Consider the following 24,609-nt stretch of genomic DNA (forward strand, 5'->3'; position numbering starts at 1 on the left):
AACCAGCAACCTGGACAAAACAAGTGTGTTTCAGGTGAACTCTTCTTTTCTCCTGTTGTACCAGTGTAAACTTCACTCAAACCGACTGAGAATAGGCTTCAATATAAACAGCACTCACTTAAAATGAAGACTGTGATTAGAGTGACAATAGCACGTATACTTGTAGTAGAAGAATGAATAGTTTAGAAGAGTTAGGAAAGAACTGGCAACATTCAACAGGTAATAGAAAGGAAACTGAAAAATAGTTTGAACAAAGGGGGAAGAAAAGAAAGGTTATTCTCCTGGAAAAAAAAGAGAAAATTAAACATCAAAGTGTAATCTAGTTTACTGTGTGGTGGTTTGGGGGGTTTTTTTGTTTGTTTCTTGGGTTTTGTTTGTTTGTTTTGTTTTTTTTTTAATTCTTTCCCATTTATAATGAAATAGACTATAAGGACAGAGAAAAAAACTGCACTTATGCAATAAGCACAAAAAACATTCTTCCAATACAGTAATTCTAGCTTTTGCAGCTCTTGGCTTATTTTGACATGCCACCCTTACCATACTAAAAAAGAACAAGAACATGAAGAGTAGCCCTAAGCTACTGATATTCTAACCGGGCCATCTTAACAGTTTTTTACCTTTACAGCTTTTCAGCAATTAAGTACAATAACTTCAGCCATTAGAAGCAGCAGGCAGCACAGAGGTTTCAAAGTGTGTTTTACCAAAACAGAGAAGATATTCACAACTAAATTTCATCACCCATGTTTCTCGTAGGCTGGAAGTTCTGAACTTATCTTAAGATGCTTGTGTTTGGGATCAGTCACATTGCATACAAGAAAGATTCCACCTCACACTTTAGGTAGACTTAATGAAATCATTACAGTGACGTTGTTGAAGAATAACTCGGAGATTTAAAACAGTTTGACTATTTTATGCAAGATGTATTTTGTATATATCAAATTAAAAAGTAAGGCTGTAATCAGAAAGGCACACAGTTGGCATTCATAGAGTAAGGACACCCTGGAACAACTAGGCCCTGATGTTTTGAGGATTCTGTGTGTGCACTGCCAACTTGGCAAGAATACTCAAGGTCCATCAGAGAGAAAAGAAACGTTAAGGATAACTGCACCTAATTAAGATGTGACTGATAAAAAAAAACATTCTGCTCCAGAAGGTGCCAAAGGCCAGATGATTGCCAAAGAAGCATGAACTGGGGGAAAGGTAAAGGTGGCAGGGGGAGATCACGATGTGCGACTCAGTTCCAGGCTGGAAGAACTTGCCCCCCACACACCTGCAAGGAGCATGTGTGCTAATCTACATAGCAAACAATGCTAATTTAATTATAACTGGCCAATAGTAGATGAGATGGTGACTACTAACCAATGAATGTAAATTTAGGCAGGTTTTTAGTAATCACGTAACAGAATAAATACATTCTTTTTCTTCGGTGTGGTGTGCTAGCTTTGTGGAATTACCACCTAGGACCCATCTTTGTGCAAATATGATATAATGTCTCTCCTGAGTGTGTAGTTATTGGCTCATTGCACACCGGGAAACGCATCTGCTTTTCAGACAACAACCGAAGCCTGGTATCTCTGAAATTTCCTTAGACTGCTATGTTTACTTATGTAAAACAAGTACTACATTTTCAAGTAAAGAGTGCAGAAACCAGCAGTCTCAAGTACCTGTCTAACTCACCACAGTTTGTTTTTTTTTTAGTGGTTTTTCTGGGGGGTGGGATTTTTATCATTTAAGAACTGGAACAACCATCCTTTCCCACTCAACGCCATTGCAAATGATTGAAGAACACTCTAAATTTCCAGCTCAAAAAGGTTCACAACATTCTCAACAGCATAACAGTCTTTGAAAACTTACACTTGTAGAAAAAATTATACCTTTAAAGCCCTCACATTCCATTAATTTTAATTTCCTCATCATCATCATTAGATCCAGTGTTCTGCATGTGTGTAGGAAGGGACAGAAGAAGTTAAATGTCTACTGATACAAAAACATGCATTATCTTCCACAAAGAAATGACACTTCACAGAAAAAGATACCTACAATTATCAAACCTTTTTTTATTTTGTTGGTGCGTTTTGTTTGTTTGGGGTTTTTTTGATGTTTCACTGGCCATGTTCCAAAATTTAATTGTTAAGACATTTTTTCACTGCATAATCTAATAATGTGTCACAGTTCAAGAAAACCTCATAGAACATATGGAGTATCATTCAGTCATTCTAAATCTTGCATCAAAGCCATTATTAATAGGGAGTTCTGCAAACTCTGACCAAAAAGAAGAGCAACACCATTACAAAATCACTATCTTGTCTGTCAGTCCTAACGCTGCAACACGACACCGGTTTAATGAACAAGGATTCTTGACAGAGAAATCCAGTGGCAAACAATAGCATGAGAAGATTCAGCATTTATAAAACTGAATTCTTTGCTGTGACCTGATCACTGCTGTGACCTGTGACCTGGCTTCTGCTATTTTATTTAAAACAGAGAAAAGTTGCTCGGCAGTAGGCAGGAGCTGAAAGGTCTAAATTAAGGCAACAAAATAGTCTCACCATGAGACTAGTTTCACTTGTGTAAAGGCTTTGAGAGCCTCATTTCTGTGGTTTTAGAAATTACTTGCTGCAACTGTCCACCCTCCTTGCTAGAGAAGGACACCTAGAAGCAAAAATTCCTTATACATCAAGGTGCTTATTTTCACAGTATAGAATATTAGCACAAGCCATGGATGAAGGCAGCTTTATGCCAGTACAGGCTCAATGTAGTTGAAGAGCAAGGGGAAACTCTTCAGAAAAAAGGCAGGTGGAATGAGAGCTAGATCGATCAACTTGACTGTCAGCCATAATTCTCAAGTGCTGTTCTTACAGCATACATTAGTAAGATCTCCCAAAACGATGGTCTGCATTTCCCTTCTTATGTTCAGTAACATCTACACTTTAATAAGGAATTAGCCATGAAAACGTTCTCTAAACTGCCAAATACCAACTGCTTAAAAGAATCTTAGAGAAAGTAAGCAATTACCAGTTTCCCTTACTACAACTTACTCAGCACCTGCTGCAGCACTAACACAAGCTTCACATACTCCAGCTAGCAAGAGAAATTAACTACCTCCTGAACAGAAGCTTCCCTTCCCAGATCTGTACATAGTCATTTTGTCATATGCTCAAGTCTGTCTCTCCAGAGTCATAAGTATAGAAGACACATCTTTGTACAGAAGTTAAATTGCTGTCCCTTATCCAGTCATGGTGATTAATGGTACTCTACAGCCTCTGAGATAGTTTAGTTTTAGTCCATGAACAAGTTGAAGACATGCTCTGTATTAGATCTTTGCACAAAACTCCTCAGAATCCCTTAAAACAAGTACAGATGTCAGCTTTTGTAGGTATGGCAAGATTGTTGGTGAAAATAAAGAAATGGAAACAAAAAACAATAGCTAAGCAGCTAGCTCTTTCCAACTTCAAGTAAACAAAGACAACACTAACAGATGAAACAAAGTAACAGACTTAATAAAAAATAAAATCAGTAGACGAATGTATCAGTAGACCAACTTTTTTGGTGGGGTTTTTTTGTTTGTTTTTAAAAGAGACAGCAATGTAGAAAACTAGTATGAAAACAGACAAGTAATCACTCAGTGGCTTTTATGCTGTGAGGAGTCAGGCATTCACAACAGCACTTCACAACGACATAATGATTCTATGATACACTGCAGAATCTTTCTAATCTACAGCAGCAGATCAGAAAGCAGCAAGTTACAAAGAAAGCAGTGGCAAGTCATCCATGAGCTAGAGCTTTTTATATCAATCTTTCATTCATTCTATACAAAAAGGTATCGATCATTAAAAACATACTGAACTTACAGAATTACCACATAATTGACAATTACCATTTAAAGAGATGGCCATTACCAACAAAACTCCTCAGCTGCACATTTGTACAAACTAAACACAAACTGTAGCAAGAAAATATTCTCTGAAAAGGTTCAGCATAAACAGCATCTGACAGTCCATGCAAGAAATAAATAAGTAAATAAACAAGCACTACCTTTGCTATGTATCATAATAATTGCATTCCAGGCACATGTGAAGTCTCCTCCCAGGAATTTTTAAAGGCAAAATCACTTTCACAGACCCTTATTGCTACCTACAACAAATTTCAAACACTAGGTGGATGTATGACATGTAGAGTAAAAAGGGAAGAAACAGTCTTTCAGTGCAAGCTGTTAACTACTGCAACCTACTAGCAGTAGCTACAGGCTTTGATTTCGTTCCTCTCTGCAATTCACCAAGAATTGCTTTTGGAGACCAAACTATGGCATAAGGGACAATGAAAGTAACTTACAAACATTAATTAAGATGTAATACGTTGTTTAAATAGATGACATCTTCACTGACACTCTTTCCCTCCATTCTTTACAACACAACTTAATAAAATACCTCACAAGAAATATGTATCATTAAAAGTTTGGCTGACAAGGACAGAACAGACCCTGTCTCACAGTGAACTCCACACAGAAAATCCTGGGCATCTGAAATACTTTTTCTCTTAGGATGTACGATGTGTAGACCTCTTCATACACTGTGAGCATTTGAAAAAGTAATTTCAGGGGGAAAAAAAGTTCATTCTTTTGGTTTTGGATTAAGGCTGGGAGGAGAGCGAGCTGAAATTTTTTTTTTTTTTCATTTGCATGCTAAAATTGTCAATGTCTGCAGATGGCGATAACTGATGGTTAACTTGAAAAAAGGTTACTTATCATGGGAAGAAATAAGTGGCTAAGGAATCTTGGGGATAAGCAAAAGCAGCTCATTTTTCCCTTGTCTTCACTCTTCCAGCAAATATATCTTACAGTAACATCAGGCCTAATAATGGAGGCTACAGAAGAGGAATCTGGAATCTTTTCACTTATCCTTATACTCTGCATTTCCACATTCTAAAGAGAAAATAAATCCCCATGACACTTTCCAATCACCTCCAGAGATTCAATTCAGTGTCGACTCATGCTTGTGATGGGAGAACAAACGCCCTGACAGAGCAGTGGCTTTGGAAGCCTACCTCAAGTCCCACTAGGCAAGTCATCTGACCCATGTGGAGGAGTTATGGAGCGAGGAACTAAAACATGGGGACAGAATGTACTTCCCCTTCCCAAAGTAGCAAAAATACTTAATTTGTAAAACCATAATCCATTTACATACTTGATCACAGAATGGCTTATATACAGAGTTAGTCCTACACTTTCTTGTGTCCCATTGCATTGTTAACTTCAGTAAAAAAGAAAAAAGGCCAGGGTAAAACATATTTTTGTCCAAAAAAAAACACAACAAAACAAAACAAGGCATTATCCTCTCTGTATCTGTAACACTTTGTCCAAATTCAAGCCATTTTTAGTCATAAAATCATAATCACACAACCCATGAGCTATTATCATCTGGGCATGATAACCTTACATAATTTGAGTAACTGTTACAGATTAGAGCAAACATATTCCTGCTAAACAATTTCTGGTGGTAGCATCTAAGACTATGCCTAAAGAGTTGCACTAAAAATGACTGCAACTAATACAGTCCTTTTTATACTTACATATTTTGAAGATATTAACAAAATAAAATCTTCAAGTGCCAAAATTCATTTAATACCACTTCGATCAACACACACAGACTGCTTCTGGTAACTTCTGTCAAGTCTTGAAAGAATCTCACATGTGAGAATCTGAACCGAAGAAAATTAGCTCCACTAGTTACCCAGAAGGCTTCTTATCTGGTCCAGTGCCATTTATGCTACCTCAGATATAAGCCTATACAAATCTAGACTAGTTTTCTTATGGACAGCGGTTGAAATAAGAAGTACGAATGAAGCATTTTATTAATATAAACACAAGTCTCTTCTGAAATTGTTACAGAATGATCTGATCTTGAGAGGGACTTCTACCTCATTCTAGCCAGTCAAGAAATAGAAGATTAGAAACACAAGAATAATAAATTGTTATGCACATACACTACTCACTCTCGTGCCACCAAGCATAACGCTACTGTTAACCAAGATAAATGTTACTAAAAAGCACCTTTCAATTAAACTGCTCCTGCTCAGCAACAGTTAGACTGAAACTTCTGGTAAAATAAGGTATTACCACAGTATTTCAAATGGACTCGATTTTATATTTCACTGCAGGAATAGACATAGATGGTAGCAATGAACTTCAGAATTTAAAAGTACAGATTCAAGGTAAGGTAATGATAATTTATGAAATCCAAACACGCTGAGAAAAGATGGTTGGGAAAGAAGAAAGGATTTTCCAGGAAAAAAAATACAAAAATATTGGGCATTTCTTCACAATTTGCCTGAGAACAGTATAAGCATAGATCAAAGAACTTTCCTTTACCAAGATTTTAACTAAACACCTGTGAATTAATTATCATCTTATAGCAACCCAATACAAAAAGCAGGACATTAAAGCATAAATTGATTTAAGATGCAAGGCTACTTTGCAATCAGCCTTAGGAAACTGCTACAGGAAAAGGCAGTTTAGTTACTTCATTCAACAAATGAAATAAATCCATGCAAATAAATCCATGCAACTGGTCCTAAAAAAGGTAAATATTCATCTTTAAACCTGATGGATTTCACTCACAGAGCATAATTTTTTACTACACTGTTGCCCAGCAACACAAAAGAGCTTTTCTGCAAGTGCAGGCTTCTGCATAGGGCAAGAGCAACTTGCACTTGTGGGTAAGAAATTCTAAGTGAGCATTTAACAAGTGGTGGTGTTATGCTTGCTTTTCCTTGAAAAAGATTCAGTAAAGCTTGAAAAACAGTCAGGAAACAGCCAACTAGTATAGTGCTAAAGCAAGAAAGATTAAGGGAATCCCTTCACTGTAGCACTACAACTGTGGGGCTTTCATAAGCGCAGACAGAAACAATCAGACAAACACTGGTTTGGGGTCCACACCTTAGAAAAAAGGAATAATTCAAAGATGGAAAGAAAAGTATTTCATGCATTAAAAGGACTGATATGATTACAGTGTGTTAGCACTCTCTTAAAGTGCATAAATAGTGTTAGAAGTATCTTTAATAGATACAGGTTTAACAAAAATTAGAGTCTGAAATATAAATACTTTGATTTAGAAACAGGGGCATATGTATTTTCAGCTGTGTGCATGATTCGGTACTTAAACAAGCATATAAAAAATTCCCTTACCTCTTGCCTATTTTGAATCCTCAAATCAAGATCAGTGTTCTTGTGTCTAGAACATACTTTATATTTTCGGAAAAAAATATAAATGAAACAAAACCCAATTATTATCACAATGGAACAGTATGAAATACAATCATCTGCAACACAGAGCTAAGATAAGATCTCAATCCATACACAACTTTTAACTCACAAATGTCTCTATGTCAAAACGATTTTTGGGAAAAGTCACTCTGAAAGAACAAAGCATGCCACTACATTACAAAAAAAATATAATCTCATTCCTCAAATAAGTTCTGCTGATTGCCACTGCTCAGTACAAAAAATAGATTTGTTATAATAAAAATAAACATCTTGTCTACTAAAGTAAAATAAATTTGGCAACGTCCTTCAACTAAGTAATCAACTGACCTATGGCTTTCACTATGCCAATCTGCGTACTAAAACTAATAGTTCAGATACAACAAAATGTCATAGACAATTATTCATAAAGAATATATAAGTTAGTCAGTTGTATTGTACCTTTCAACTTGTTCTTTCAGGTCACAAACTAGAAAAAGCTGTACAGCACAACATGTTACCTGACAAAAAATTGGCAAACACTGCACTGTCAATGCTTACATGTTTTCATGAATAAATGAAATTTATGGTTACAAACATTAATATAACGTTTGCATGCACGTTGCAAGAGAAGATAGCTGAGACAACCTGTTCTGGCATAACATCACACATAGTTCACACAAGATTTGCATTATATCCAGTAACATCACAATGATTATATAATAATCAACTAAAGATAGTATCACTGACTATCTAGTTATGCAGAGAGTGAAAAGAAAGTTCTTAACTAAACCTGAAAAACTTGACAAGATGCCACTTGCAAGTCAGCAATAACACGATACTCATTCTGGCAATCTGAAAAAATAACTTTCCTATCTTAATTAAGCAAATACAGCACAGTACGTTCTCGCCAACATACAATATACACAGAATGTTTCCTACCTTAAATCAAAATTAATTTATGCTATTCACAAAGCAAAGATATCCTTAGTTTCCAACAATAAGGATAGCCTCAGTTTCATACAAGAAGGATTCTTATTGCCACCAAACCACAAGCCCTTTTAATGTAGATATACTTCTATGTTATTGCTAGTCACAAGGTCAGGATACAAAATAGTTATCTGCTAACGTCAACCTAAATATATGTCTGTAGGGATAATAATGTCTCCTTCTTGCCAATTTGCAGAGAGATGGAAAATAATGGTAGAGCTAGTTTAAATAAGTTCTTCCACTAGCAGCAAAACTACCAAAAAAAAATGGTTTTCCTCACAGTTGCATATTTCTTCCTTAGTCTTACCCTGCATTGTAGTAATGCCAACACACATACCTCTATTATCTCCAGTTCTCCCCCCCCACCACCTCAACAATTTCCCCCACTGGCTCCATCAGCTTAAAACTGTGATTTGAAAAAGAGGCAGTCATAACTGTGAGAGCAGTCATCTTTTGGCACAAAGAACAAGTAATTTGAGTTCATCATACTTTGCCATTCCCCCCACTTTTGAATAATACACGCTATGTTTGACAAAGGACTAGAAAGACCCTGAAGTTCCTACGTAAAATACGAAGCTCCTAGTATAAAGTACTGTTTCTGATTAAGGAAAGAAAAGAAAGAAAAAGAAAAAAGGGAAAATAGTATCATTGATCAACTCACTGCTGCTATATTCCTTCCTACAATGCTGGCTCTGCAATACGATTGCAGGACTTCAGGTCTCTACAGTATCAAACTTCAATTAAACTTTCAACAGCAAATAAGGCTTTCAATCTCACTACTGCTCACCACGCTGAGTATTTCACTTTCATAGTCTGTTGATTTAAATATAGATGCACTTATTCAGTCAAATTAACTTGAGAAAATCTAATTCAGATAGGAGCAGCAAGTTTTTTCTTGGCTCTTTAGAGCCATTATAGAACAAACACTGTTTACAGTGTGTCTTCAGTTAGCAGTGAAACTGTGTTACATACCACAATAGCAAAGACTGCTTTTAATGCAGATAACCCCTTTCTTTCTTCCCTTTTATTGTATTTATGACTTTCACGTATTAGCTACACTTAAAGCCTAATACAGCAAGCTTGCATTTCAAAAAGGGAGGTGCAAGGAATGCAAAACTATAAATTTACTTCAAGACAGAGCTTCAAAACAAGTCTTGCCTAAGCTATAAGACAGACAGCTTCTGCCTGGCTTTTAACCTATTCCAATCCAACTGCCCTGAGCAGTTTTGAGGTTTTCTCTACATTTCCTCTAAACATACCTAACCTAGCAAATCAGAGTAATTTCAACCATCATTAAACAACTTTACTAGCAATGACAAAAAGAGAACAGAGTTTAAACTACTAAACCCTCAGGAATGCCAACAGCCTTAAATCCACTGCATCTCCAAATACCATTATCAATAAAAGCTTCCATTTAGTAACTCTACTTCCTCATGTGTACCAACAGTAGTACACAGTAGTTCCCAAGCAAAAAAATAGAGAAAATGTTTATTTTATAGCATACAGTATCTCATTACACTTCTTGTAAACTGGTATCATCTCTTATGACAGTAGCTGAAAAGTGGAACACTATCAACCTGCATGCTTTTCAAAACATCATGTCCACATCCACTTTGTAGGTCATATCTAGCTTAGAGCTTCAATGGAAATACTTCTACTTACCGAGTTTCCCAGAGAGTTTAGGAATTTAATCTGAAATTATTTCAGTCCTGGGAGATCATTACCTGACAAAAGCTAAAAAGGCTGCCTAGATTAAACAGTCATATGGGCAAAAGAAAATGGAAGCTATTAAAGCAAATGTAGAATGGTTCTTGACAAGAAAGCTTACCTGTATCTCAAATACAAAGCTTAGATATGACCTCCTCTAAATCATGTAGGTAGTCAGGAGAAGTAAGAGTAGGTCGGGCAGCTGCAGCAACTAGAATCTGTACTTTACAGTCTCTTAGTAGAAGTCTTTCATAGCATGGTAATTAATTTCTGCCATTCTAGGCATTAGTATTAGGCAACCATAGTTACAATCTCTTAGTTGACTTTAAAACAGCATTTAGAAGCATTCAGTCTTGATTTTCTATGGTGACAGCAGAGTAACAAGATCAAGCTGGCTAGATCAGCCCACATAAAGAAATCAAACAGATTTTGCTCAAAAAGTGACTTACAAAATGCTTTAAAATTTATTTATTTCCAAGCTTTCTGTTGCAGTACCCCATGTATCTCTTTAGAAAACCGCCTGACCCTTTTCTAATGCATCCTGCGTGGTCTCACCAAGTACCTTCAGTTCTGCACAGGTTCTGTATTTTAAACACATTATGAAGTATCTACAAGTACAACTTACATCGAAACAGCAGAGCTACTGGAATGGTACAAGGTTTCTATTTCTATTCACCTTCTCACCAACCAAAGAATTATATGAATTGCAGAGGACCTTTATGAGACACGATAAGTATCACAGTTCAGATTCTCATCTGATCTGCCACTAAAAGAATGAACATAAAGTTCACAAGTATGCTACCCAACAATAATAACTTATTCACCATATGCCTAGTTGTTCATGCTTTATAAAGGAAACCATTTTACAATGGAAGATACATACATGGGATGCTCCTTAAACATAAGGTTCATCTCAACCGTTTTGTTTGTTGTGTCTTTTTTAAATTCAAACCTTTTCATCCACAAACTTAATTCTTCCATGAAACTCTGGAAAACAATTATGTAGCAGTATTTTGAAAAACACCAAACAAAGTATTTCCAGAAGAACATTCCAGAGTATATAACACAGATAATACAACAGAATTTCTTGAACTGATTTCTCAGAGGCACACATTTCATACAGAAGGCAGGAAACAGCTAAACTAATTTGACACAAAGCATGCATAGAGTGATAGTTTGCAACAATTAAAAAAAAGAAAATAAAAAATCAAACGTGAAGTAACAAAAGAACATCCAAGTACTTCATAAACCATAATCATCAAGCCTCCTGTGAGACTTATTAACTTCAGGACATGCTAAACTTTCCACACAGGGCACTCTGAAGCAATGCCTGACACTTTCAGACTAAACGAGACTAACTTAATAGAACCAAATCTGACAGCATGACAACTCACTAAAACTCAGTGGTCGAGAAAACAATCAGAATTTTGTAATATCAAATTAATAAATAAATATGCTGACACCTTAAAACAACTCAGACCACAAGTTTTCTATATTTTACCTACGAGTCCCACTTCACTTCCTACTTCTCACAAGACTTAAAAGGCCATATGCCACTTAGATACACAGCACCGAAGCCACACACACCTGCACAGGGGCATGTCCCCTCTATTCTCTAGCTTACTGGAAACGGCATCTCCACCGCTACCAACCGCCACCCCGCTCCTCAAAGCGACCCTTTTTTCTCCCAAAGCCGTGGCATTTTGGAGGTCCGCAAACCCACCCCTGAAGGGGAGGAAGCATTCAGGGACAACGAGGTACAGCTCCATCCACCCCGCTCCCCACAGGCACCACGGCCTTGCCCGCGGCTGAGCTGCCAGTCCCGGGCCCTTCCACACAACAGCCAACTCTGCTCGGGGGTAGGAAGGGATGGGGGGGGGGGGGGGGGGGCGGTTTCCTTTCCCCCAGAAGACAAGAGCCACCTTCCCCTGGGGCGGGGGGGCAGTTGTCCAGACAGACAGAAGGACAAGGACAGACGCTCCCCGGGCCCACGGAAGACTCCCTGCTCCGGGAGGGGTTTCTGGGGAGGGGAACCCCCCACAAAATCCAATCTCCCCTATTAACACCGCCACCCTCCCCGAGGATACAGCGTGCTTGCTGCAGCACGGGAAGTTCAAGCATAGCACATCGGTACACCCCCCAAAAACCCCGGACACCTGGAAGCCACAAGGCCCGCGGGGCAGCGAAGACCCTCGCTCCGCACCCTCCCCCACCCCCGCCCGTGCCGGAAGGCCCACCCGCAGCCCCCCGCCGCAAACACCGGGGGGGGCAGGCCCGCCCTGTCCCCAAGACCCTCGCCGGGCCTCATCCAGCCCGCAGCCCCACAGCGGGGCGGGGGAAGGCCGGGACCTCCGCCCCGCTACCGGCGGACCCCCACACCACCCCACGCAACGCCGCGGCCACGGACTGACCTGACGGGGGAGGAGCGGCGCCGTGTCCGTTGGCGGGGGAGGGATGCGGTCGCTTCACGGGGCTGGGGGGGGTTGCTCCCCACCACCGATCCTCTGCTCCCCGGCCCGTCCTTCTCCGGGCGCCACTGCAGAGAGAAAGCAGAGGATGCGAGCGAGGTAACGCGAGACAGAGGGAAACACCAGCCCTTCTTCTCCTCACCCGCAAAAAAAAAAAAAAAAAAAAAAAATTAAAAAAATAAAAAGGGGGGGGGAGGAAGGAGAGTAAAATTAAAAGGCTCGGCCCGGAGTTTAAAACAAAGAGGCGGAAATAGCCGAGTGCGGCCCGAATGGAGCCGAGCGGGGGCGCCGCCGCGCTCCGGGCGCATGCGCGCGGGGGGCTCACCCGGCCAAGGCTCCGGCCGCCCCCTCCCCCGAGGAGCGGGGCTGGCCCACGCGCCCTCCCCCACCCCCACCCCCCGCCGCGCGCGCGTGCCAGGGCGGGGCGGGGTCCGGGGGCGGGGTCCGGGCGCGGGCGCGGTGGCCAGCGGGCTGCCTGTGCCACCCGTCAGCAGGCTGCGGCCGTACCGGGAGGCAGGGCCAAGGGGGGCTGGCCGGGTCCCTGGGGTGCCCAGCCTTGACAAATGAGTTGAACTTGGGAGCAGGGTGAGGTTAATGGAGGTGACTGAATTTTCGGCAGGGTAAGGCCCTTCGTTGCTCCAAGCTGTCTCAAGGTTTTCCTCAAAAGCACATCAGGTGTCTTTTTAAGCAGTCAGCACGGAAACTTGAATAGGAGCTGGGAGCGCTGGTGGCAAGACACGCAGCTTGCTGGCAAATTGCAGGTGGCTCAGACACTCGCAACAAATGTAACTGAGGATTTTGGCATCCTGAGAGTTGAAAGCTGTGAGGTCTTCGGTCAAGGAGCACGCATAAAGCTTGGGAAGGCCGTGCCAAGTTCAACTTCACACCAAGTGGCTGAATGCCAGGGTTGGAAAGACAAGTACTTAGAAATTCACCTGTCCAAACGCTTAAGACACCAGAACAAGCTTTATGTTCCCAATTATGCACATATTTTGAATGTAATGCTTTAAAATACCTGCATATTCCCTTCTTTCTTTCCTTCTGACAAGCAAGAATGAGCCATAAGACAGTCTTCCACCTTGTCTGAGAATGCAACTGGAAATGAGCTGTCTGACATAGCACAGCCCTAGAAGATGTTTTCCTCCTTGTCCAAAAAACCACTAAGCCTTTATCATGTACCAAGACTTTGGGGTCTGTGCTTGTGTGTAGGAGCTACGTTATCTAGAAGCTAAGCCTGCTTTAATAGGAAATACGCCAGAACTGTAGATTTGCTCTGTTTAGCTTAAAGGGTTGTGTGGTTAAATGGATGCATCCTGTCTGTCAGAAATTTAAATTCTGTTTTCACTTTAACCACAAATGACTTTGCATGGGCCTTTGCTTACAGACATATATCCTAGAAAGTAATGGGGCCTTCTGTCTGGCTTCTGGAGTTGCAGTTCAGGTAGCCAGAAGCAAAAGTAACAAACTATGAGAATGTGCGTGAAATTATATTCTGGATGCAGGCTTTTGTTGTTGTTGTTCCTAATGTTTCCAGAGCCAAACACTACAGATTGGGAAAACCATTAACTGTTAAGGCCAGATTCTATGGGGTTTGCTTTTCTCTTACTACAGATATTTTTTAGAAGATGGTACCTGAAGCAAGATGATATGGCCATGCCTACTCAAACAATTAATCTACTTTAATATACCCCTTGTGACAAGATTGCTGTGACCCTGAGAGCCAAGGCAATAGTTTGCTCTGTTTCCAACCTCATTACCCTAACATCAGTTCTAAAGCCTTTGGCAATGCCATTAAATAATGTGTTAGCCTATAAGTGATATTTCTGAAATACAAGCTTAGCCAGTGGCTAGAGTATCTAAGATCATAACTGAGTAGTTATGAGTGCCTTGTCTGAATTGCAGCTCTTAGTATTAGGAGAGAAGTGAAACCTGTTGTTAGCTTTGTAGCCAGTGAACTATGATCAAACTACAGAATTTCAGAGAATAACTCAGGAGGAACTAGAAATAGCATTTAAAGGATTCTTTCTGTGAGCTTTACATGTGTTAGTCCTCACAGTTTTCACACAAACAAAAGCATAACATGAACACAGGTAAATTGAAGCTCTGGCTTCTGGAAGCATGTATCTCCTAGCTAAAACAATTCATGGAAGAGAATCTATCTGAGACCTCTTGACAGGAAAAAAACCCCAAACATTTCAGGTAAAAGAAGTTCATCGTCTTCTTTAGGACTTCTAACAGTGAAAAGTTATTGGTCAGCCTGAACACATTAATGGTAATGGCTAGAAACCCAATAAAAGAGGATATTTTCTTGAACAGTAGTAAAGCACAAAGTAGGCAAATATATGAGAAAATTATTCTAGTTTAAGACTGACCATAATACAGTGTTTACAAACAGCAAAGTTGAGAACTAGTATTTAGAGTAGTTGCTCAGTTCCTTTCCAGTGAAATAGAGCTATATCGATTCTGTAGGTATGTGGACTAGACTGGTTGCATCTAAGGGTGCTGAGAGAGTCTCTTGATACCATTGCAAGGCTACTCTCTCTCCATTACCTTTGCAAGATCATGGTGACTATGGGAGTCGCCCAGTACTGGAGAATGGTAAATACTTCACCCATCTTTGGAAACAGCAAGAAAGATAGTTCAGGGAACAACAGCCTCACTTTGGTCCCTGAGAGAATCATGGAATAAGTCCACCCATGCCATTTCTGAACACATGAAGGAGAATAACCTGTCTTACCAAAAGTAAATCAGGGTGGACCAATCTGATTGTCTTCTGTGATGAAATGACTGGTTTTGTGGATGCTAGGAATGTGGTGGATGTTGTATACTTAGACTTTAGCAAGGCTTTTGGTACAGTCTCCCACAATATTGTTGCCCCACATTAGGACATTATGGCCTGGATGGGTGAACTATTGGATGGGTAAAATATTGGCTGGATTGTTGGTCTGAAAGAATTGTGGTTAATGGGTTGTATTCTGTCTGAAAGCTGGTGACAGCATGAAGTTCTTCAGTGGTTTTCCCTGGGACCTGTTTAATATCTTTGCTAATGACGTGGACACTCAGAAATAAGTCTGTGGACACCAAACTGGAAGAGCAGTCTATACGCCTGAGGACAGGGCTGTCATTAGGAGGGACCTAAACAGGCTGTAGGAATAAAATTCAACAAATGCAAAATTGTGCACCTGGAACAGACTTAATTTCCTGTAGCAGTACAGGCTGGGGTGTGACTACTGACTAGCTGGAAGGCAGGTCTGTTGAAAACACTTTGTGAATTCTTGGGAACAATAGGCTAAACATGAGCAACCAGTGTGCCCTGTCACTGATGAGAATTAACAGCACTTTGGGATGTAGCAACAGGCCAGTACACTGGGGGACATGATTGTTCCTCTTTACATGGTACTTGTTAGAACATGCTGAGTCTGACATAGTGCATCAAGTTTTGGGTGCACCAATATGAGAAAGATACCAATAAACTTAATAAAGTCCAGCAGAGGCCAGCAGGGTAGTAGCGGGTCTGGAGAACACGTCCTGCAAGGAGGAGCTGAGGGAACAGGAATAGTTCAGCCTGGAGAAGAGATGGCTCCACAGGGACCTGATAGCAGTTTTCAACACTTACAAGGGGGTCACTGTAGGCAAGTGGAGCCAGACTTCAGTGAGGCAAATGGCAGGAGAATGAAAGACGGTGGGAATAAAGTGAATCAGGGAAGATTCTGATAGGACAGAAAACAACAAACAAACAAAAAAAGATCAACATGAGGATAGTTAAACTTTGGAAGAGGTTTCCTGGAGAGGCTGTGCAGTGTGCATCTTTGGAGGTTTTCAAGACCAGGCTGGACAAAGCTCTCCTTTAAGGAAGAAGTAGTACTAGAGGCATCTGGATGTCCCTTCCCATCTAAATGTTTCTGTAATTCTGGGATTAACTGTCAAGCAGAGAAATCAAAATTGTCCAGGAAAGTTTAGATTAACAGATGAAAGAGTATCTAAAATGGTTGAATCATCCTGGGAAGCCAGAGCAACCTCCTCAGACTGCTCAAGAACAACATTGCCTTTTAGATGATGTAGGAATAGGCTGATCTAGGTGACTAAACTTTGTCAGTGAACTGTTGGCTGCTTTTTCCACGCTTCATCTTTCACCTTGGCTGCTTTTAGCTCCCAACAGGCCCTCACTAATTATTGCCTCTCTGAGTACAGTACCTACCTGTTAGTTGCAACTGAAAACTTAGATGATTTCTAATCACCGCCTTTCACACTCAGTCTTTCCCAGTGATAAATCAGCACTTAGATTTCTTTATTCACGTCAAATGGCAAGCAAAGCACTGTAGTAGTAACCAAAGATCTCAGAGCTGGGCTCCAAACATCCTGCAACCTAAAATCAAAGAACCCAAACATTCACCAACGTTTGTCTTCTGGGTGAATATACCATGCACTAATCATTTGAGTAACCTATTCTTATGGGAAGTGTCTACAAGATTTTGGCATTAGCAGCACAAAATGATCACTTCAGAACAGACACACTATACATACATTTATATAGGTATACATATACATAGTTATAGATACATATGTAAAATCCTATATTTTGACATCTCCTTTTCTACACCTTTTACACTGTCAAGTTTCTTTTGTGGATATCTGCACACACATGTACCACATTTCCCTCAAATGCATGTATATTACAGGCCTGCATTGTATTGCATTAGCCCACACTGAACCTTTGCATCAAGAGTATAAAACATTCCTCATCACCAACTTTGCAAAGTTAGCATGCATTTAATTTAAAGTTTCAGTTCCTGCAGATGCAAGATGCAAGTTCCTGTTCATGCAAGAATATCCAGATTTATTTTACAAACTTGTACAACATGGAGATTTAGAGAAATGCTTAGACAACGTGACCATGCTTCAAGTGTTTTAATAACAACGGAATTATATACCAATGCTGTTCTAGCATTAAGTCAGTCATGATATTTTCAGAATGGAATAATGATTTTTAAAATCTTGGGGAGACACCACTGACATTTCTGACTGACTCTGTGGTGTTTCCAGCCACATAAGCCTCCATTCTTCTGCTAATGACCAGAGAAGTCTCTTAACAATAAAGAGATGGTGCACAGCATTTTATGGTAGTATTAAAGAATGGATGAGATTGGAAGGGACCTTTGGAGATCACCCAGGACAGCCTCCCTGCTCAAAGGAGGGTCAGGTAGAGCAGACTGTCTTGCTTCCTCTATTTAACACAAGATCAAACACTGCCATTCTTACATTGTAGGTTCTGCAGGAACATCCCAATGACTGAATGATAACTTCATTCTTGCTGAGGAACCACTGGGAACCAATCTTCTGAATGTCACTTTTACCACAAGTAACTCCTGGCTTCAGACATGTAGCCTGTTAATCCTCTCATTTAAAAACAAACACCTAGAGGTCTTCTACAGGAGGAGATATAATTTTGCATCTCCTGAGGACACAACTGCATGGGCAACAGGCCAATCAACTGGAGGAACTGACTAAAGGACATCTGTTGCTTCAGTAGTGAAACGGCTGAAGCAGATGAAAGGTATGTTTCGTGTAGCCAGTGTATGCCATGTCATGCAGCTCCAGATGGCTCAGTATGAACTGTTTGCTAAGTGGCCTTTCTCATACTACCATTAAGCCCCCTTTATGTGCTTCAAGCTCTCTTCCTCCCCCTTTCCCAAACCATTTGCTAGGAGGATGAGGTAAGACCATGAAAGGTCATTTGATCTACCAAAGGATATGATCAATGCTATCTGTATTGTGTAAGCTTCTGACAGGTGAGCCGTGAAGACATACAGTGTCTGTCCTCTGAGGTTTTCAAATAGGTTTGACAACCTAGCCTTTCTTTGTTGGTCAATTGTTAGAAAGTATTTCCCAGTTTTTGACCTTGCTTTTCCTGCTATGATTTTAGCAGGCAAAGCAGTTCATACCCTTTGTCTCTGCAAATACTTGTGACATATCTGGCATAACCTCCAGTCAGTCTTCTCTTGACTAAGTAACCACTTTTCCCCTCATTTTGCATCCTAAGTTTTGGGCTTGCAGACTTTTGTGTTTATTTGCCACAGCTTTCCTTGTTTTCTGCCCCAATAGACCTTTCTATCTCTTCAAAAGACCAGCCGTTTCTTTCCAAGACAGACAGACACCTTGCCTTCCTTCAGGAAAGCACCTTTAACAAGATCTGCTTTCACCATCCAGATGCTTTGCTCTAATATGTACAAACCCAGAGGTGCAGTTTATTGACACAAATCTGACTTGGGACCCACAGTCTCCCAGAAACACTATGACAAACGGGGAAGTACAGTCTGTCATACAAATCTTATGCTGGGGAGCTGTAAATCAAAGGCAACTTGGAGGTTCTCTGCCCCACAAATTTCAGATGCATTCCAAAGTATTAATCAACATTTTGTTATAGATTTACTTTAGTTTAAGCATAATCTTTAACAGTTTTTAACTCTGTAACTGTTATGCAACCTCCTTCGTCTGTAAAGCAGTAAGATACTTCTATTTCTTTCAATAATCTTTAATCTTTGGGTTTGGGGGAGTTGATATCTTTCTCATGTTGTCCCTGCTGTAGAATTGACAAGGCATGCTGTCTCAGCCTCTAGCTGAACAGTTTTATCCCTATTCTGATCTGCAGCATTTTTTTATGACTGAAGGATACCATAAACCCCATAGAGATTTAAGCCCAAGAGACAGATATTTAACTATACCCTTAGTCATTCCAGCCCACCTGAGCTCTTCGATCATCACTGTTACTCAGCTTTCAAATTCCTCCATTTCCCATGGCAAAAAAATCCCTGGTTTTCTCTCTAGTGTCAAACTCAAATAAATCAGGTTCATTAACCCCTCTGGCCAAATCCACTCAACTGTACAAGACAAACTGATTCAGCAATCATTTGGAAAAGATGAAAGACACTATTTTAGCAAATATCAGCCACTTAATGTAGTTCTAGGCTTACAAATATTCCCACTGGTAAGCGAAACTATTGGTGAGCATGTCAGCAACTGTTAACTAGCGATTAGAAACTTCTGGTTATGTATTCTTCCTCCCCAGAAGACCTCCTAGTGCTTCAAAGATGAGCATTAGATAGAAAAGTGGAAATAGAGAGGGATTTAGTGACTCAGGAAATAAGTATCTGTTACCACTAGCTGGCTTACATAAACACAGCTTAGATCCCTTCAAGGTGTTTTTTTTAAACACAAAAAGCCTCAGCTATATCCTTACTGTTAAATGATGAGATTTACACAGGGGGCAGGGGATGGCAGGGAGAAGCAAAACAAAAACCCACACTCAGTTCCCAGAAGTTCTGCATCTGGAATGTTCCATTCTCAGAACTTGGAGCTTGTTCCAGTAAGAGGAAAGCTGTCAAGAACCTACTGCATTTTGCAAATCAATGTGTTGTCCCTTTGACCAACAGCTGTAGTTACTGCATTAAAGCTGAGGAGGAAGTTGCTTTCCTGACCAGTGCAGTTCCTTATGACCATCAGTTATCATTTGGCTGCTAACATACCAGACTATATATATACAGAACAGTGGTGAGATTTTTGATTGCCTGCACATGTAGAAACCATCACCACTTAAATTCCAGCAATTCAGTTTCAGATATGCTCCCAGAGAACCTGTACAAAATCAAAAACAGAGATGGAAGATCAGAAGTAAATACTGGGAAGAGGAACACGCTACAGGAGGAAGTGATGGACATTTGGAAAAAGGGCTCAGAAAATTTCTTCTTGATTTACCAGCATGTGCTGCTACTAAATTGCAGGGGTAAGGGATTTTAAGCAGGTGGGCTCCAGGCTATTGGAATGCAGTACATATGTCCTTTCTCTTGGGGATTTTTCTCTTCTAATCTGAGTTGCAGCTTTGATATGAAACTGAGCTGCAAGATGCAATGACACCATAATGAAACTTGGCAGAATGCTACCTATTTAGTGTGATGAGCCAAGGCACACTTTGTACAAGGCATGCTTGGCTTGCATCTCTTCGGGTTCCTGACTTCTTTTTCCAACAGGTTGCTGCAAGACCTACACATAAACCTGACAGGCTTAGAAACCATGTTAACCAAGTGGATGCAGCTGTATGTATCCACCCTGCTCACATTTGTCTGCTACTGTGTTGTCCCATGCATACCTTCAACCCTCCACATGTTTTGCAAGTCACAGTACTGGTTATAGGACAGTGTGTAATTCATGGTCCACCTGCTACTCCAAGTAGTTTTCTGTATATGACCAGTTCTGGCTGTGGTTCCTCCAAACAGGGAGAAAGTAGCCTCTCTGACTTGGATATTGGCCATCCACTGCTGACCAAAACCAACCTATAATAGAGCTTTGCTGATTTCCAGTATTTGCAGGGGTTTTTTCTGGGGTAAAATCTGTCTTTAGGCAGATGGATTTTATTTGTTAAGATTACCCAGGAAAACAAGGAGGTTCATTTTTCTTCCAACTCAAGCATATCATGTACATATATATTTAAGATTTGGATTTTTTTCCACCATATACATATTGTGATAAGACAAATATTCCTTTACACAAACTGTGCCATGTACACTATATACTTATAGAGTCAGGTACAGTTACCAGTCACTTCTTGTTCACTGATCACTGACATTTCTGTGGATCCTGACTGAAATTTCAAGTAACGGTTCTTAAAAGAGTTGCATTATCTAAGAAGGGCATGAGTTAAGAGATAAAGAGGCATATTCAGATATCTAGTTCTCCCCTTTAAAACACTTATTTCACAGAATGGAATACCATGAATCCTAATTGGGTCTCCCTTGAAAGAGCAGGTGGAGTGCAGTCATGCAGCATGTAATATGTTTCCTCAGGGTCATGTAGGCAAGAGGACACCTCAGACAGCACTCTTCAGCTGGAATGAACAGTTATAAATGAAGGAGCAGGCAGAACATCAGCCATAATGTCATCTGGGAATCTCTTGAGTGACTGAATATGTATTTTTTTCAGTCAACAAAGTTCCTTCAATTACATCAGACAACAAGAGAGGGAGGGAGGGAGGAAGTGAGAACAGGTCCACACAAGTGACTAATACGGGAGTGTTGATCTTGTCTGTTTGCATTTCGTGCTGCATGTCCCCTCAGGAGCCCTGATGAGCCTCTGGAACTGTCTTTAAAGCAACTGAGTGTCTTGGCTGCATGCAGTGAAGGAAGCCAGTACTGCTCAAGTACCTCAGTCAGTGAGAAGAGCCCATAGTCCTGAAAGTGGAACTGATGCAGTGGGGACAACAGCAGGGTCTTATGGGGCCCAGGAAAGGGACGCTCCAAGGACTAGAGTGCATTCTCCAGGGAACTGTCCTGTTTCAAAACAGCCTTCATCAGCACTTCACTTTACATGAACTTAGTATAATCACCAGTTGCTTCTACGTAGATTTCCAAGACAGAAACCATTTAGCAATTACATGGAACTATATTTTGTGGGGTGACAATAGCCCTTACTTCTGTGATTAAAGTAATTTCAGTGAACAATTCAAACCTGTTAGCCCACAGAGATCATCTGTGACGGCTCCCAGTCAAGTTTTCTGTCTCTTCCTGCATATACAGCAGCTATGTTTGATTCTTGCATCCTGATTTGCTTTTGCAAGCATCTAATTTTAGCTTCACATTTAATGTGATCAGGTCTCACTGGAATTTCCCTTGCTGTGGCGTAAATCACTGCACTGTAAAGGGATTAATATGTACAATGTCCCTCTACTTTTCTTCTACCTTTTTTATTTCTCTCTTTCTGAATTCCCCTGATTATGTAATTCCAGTTTGATCTGCTAGGTGGTTCTCCATTTCTAAAGAGAAACTTGCTTCAGGTTTCTTAATAGTATCTTTTAAAACACAACTTTAAAATAAAACCAGCCAATTTTCTTTTGTTACATTGGCTCAGTCAGCACAAACCATTTTTGCTGCTTATTATAGTAGTCTTACTAATACAGAAGCTTTATCCCCAATATGCTCAACAATAACTAGAGATCTGTATCACCTGTTGTGTTGTGGACTGAAGTGGCACATCCTTCCTTCCATGGGAAGACATATAGCCTATGCTGTGATCTCCAGCATGGCTGGGGATTCCTGTGGCCTTTGATAGACTCCTTTTTAGGCTTTTCCTGAGCCTCCCTGGACTTTCCTCCCTAAGCGTTCCATTTCTCTGAAGGTTCCTCTAGAGCATTTTGCACAATGGTATTACAAGAGATTTATAAATTGTCCTGGAATTATCTGGATGATGTCCAGTATACTATCAGAAGGCATTCTCCCTGGTAAGTATTCTCTCTTGGAGTATACTCATCTACATGGAGTTAGACAGTTAGTCAGGAAAGACCTTCACAAGATTTATAAATTTAGGATCAGCTTTCTTGTGGCAGAAAAAAACATGGGGACATCCTGATGATATGCTAAAGCTTGTCAGATCAATGTCAATAGCTGAGAAGGTTCTGCTGATGTACTACAAGGCAAATGTTTCAGGATGCTGCTGCAGCCTTTGAGGTGAAGCATGCTGTTGATCTAGGAATCAGGAGAAAGACAGAGGGAGAAAAGAAAGTTCAAGAAGACTCATTTACTACCATTAAGACCTCAGCAATTCATATGTTCAACTTGTAATCACACCTATTTGTGAGACTAACATATTCCTATTACACCAAGCACAACCAACAGCCACCTCACTCTGAAGAAATAGTCATAGTCCATTATGAAAATAGCTATGTTATGATAAGCTGCATCAGATGGCTGGACTTGAGTGTGGCAAGAATAAGCTGCACCTGCAGGCTTGGGGAACCATGTCCTGAAATGGAGCAGCTCTAGATGGGGTGGGCTGTGACTTCCCATTGCGACTGTGTCCAAAGGGGTGCAGGGATTCTGTGAGACCTTCCGTGCTAAGTGACACAGAGGATATAGTCTGAGCCATTCCATTCAATAGCTGGGTCTGCATCACACAGCCTTTCTCAAAGCAGAAACTACTTACACCACCACCTAATTATCACAAGGCTCCCCAGGAGCATATGAAACACTCAACTTTAGGCAGAGGCTCCCAGGACTGGAAAGGATTCAGATGTTTCTATGTGAAGGGGAAACAGGATGTTTTAAACCAGCTTGATAGTGACCTGGACTTAGCAAGAACTGTAACCACACCTAGGAAGCACTTTTTATAATTTAACATCCAGTTAATTAATGTGGCCCAGTGAAAAATAACTCTACCTTCCCACAGTGAAAACAAGGCACTTTGGTTTATTGTAAGTCAATTTCTTTCTGTTTGATCCTCATGGTCTTGTCTCACAGGGGAACCAAAGTGCCCTGCTTTTATGGTGTTTACTTGGAATAGTTCATACTTACTACTTTACCTGGGAAGGAGGAAGAGATGTAGCCTGGAGACAGAGATAAATGTTTAATGCTGAGTGTAAGTAAGTTCCCAAAGTAGCTATTTCTTTGGGATGGGGTATTGATGTCTTGAAGCCAATACTTTTGTGGGATAATTGTGCAAAGGCAGTCTTGGACATCTCAAGTCAAGGCAAATCTCTTGTAGATATTAACACTGGAAGTGTTTGGACTGTACTATTCTTTATTACCACAGAACATAGTCATAAATCTTTACCTGGTTCCTCCATCTCCCCATCATCTGCTACTGTGTAGTATTTCTCCTTATTCTTTAAGAAAAATATTTTCTGAAAATACACAGACAAGTGAGAGGTAATTAAGGACAAGGTCCAGTCATTCCATAAACTTATTTGCAACTTAAGGTCCTGCAGAGTTTGAGCCTTCCCTGAATCTTTATGGGCTCCAGGGACTTGGCACGGAAGGCAGAGAGCAGGAGGAAGCCTTCGCCCCGAGCACAAAGCAGGGTGAAATCTGCAGTGGTGAGTTTCTTTGCAGAGATGACACAGCTACCATGCTTGGGAGCTTGCATTTAAGGTTCTCTGATTGCTAAGTCAAGTAGAGCCCTGCTGCCATGTACCCAAGAGGGAAAGGACAGTCTCTCCCGAAGAAAGAAACAGTAGATCAGCAATTGAGGCACACCCAGATCGAAATCTCAGCATTTCCACAAATCTCCTCTATCATTCTGGCTCTACTTCTTCTTCTGTGCCTCCACCTCTCAGCTAGATGAGGAGGAGGAAGAATGACTGATCTTTCATTCAGCCTGTCTGAAGAGACCACATTAGTCTGATCAAAGGTTTCCAAGCTTTTCTGAGATACTACTAAGTGACCA

At 40.5% G+C, this 24,609-nt stretch overlaps 1 protein-coding gene across 2 annotated transcripts in view; it reads right to left on the minus strand.

Annotated features, from left to right (window-relative positions):
* The window catches only part of PCGF3 (polycomb group ring finger 3), a 62,048-nt gene extending 49,482 nt beyond the window's left edge, over positions 1-12,566 (minus strand). Inside the window, exon 1 of one of the 2 annotated variants that reach the window (XM_049796389.1) lies at positions 12,346-12,566. The gene's annotated coding sequence lies outside the window, so the exon portion shown is untranslated. Of the gene's footprint in view, positions 1-7,183; positions 7,240-12,345 lie in introns of those variants that run through there. The other variant, XM_049796388.1, reaches the window with a different exon arrangement.
* Positions 12,567-24,609: the final 12,043 nt, after the last annotated feature.

The sequence above is a fragment of the Accipiter gentilis genome, chromosome Z (assembly GCF_929443795.1).
Source record: "Accipiter gentilis chromosome Z, bAccGen1.1, whole genome shotgun sequence".
Taxonomy (NCBI): Eukaryota; Metazoa; Chordata; class Aves; order Accipitriformes; family Accipitridae; genus Astur; species Astur gentilis.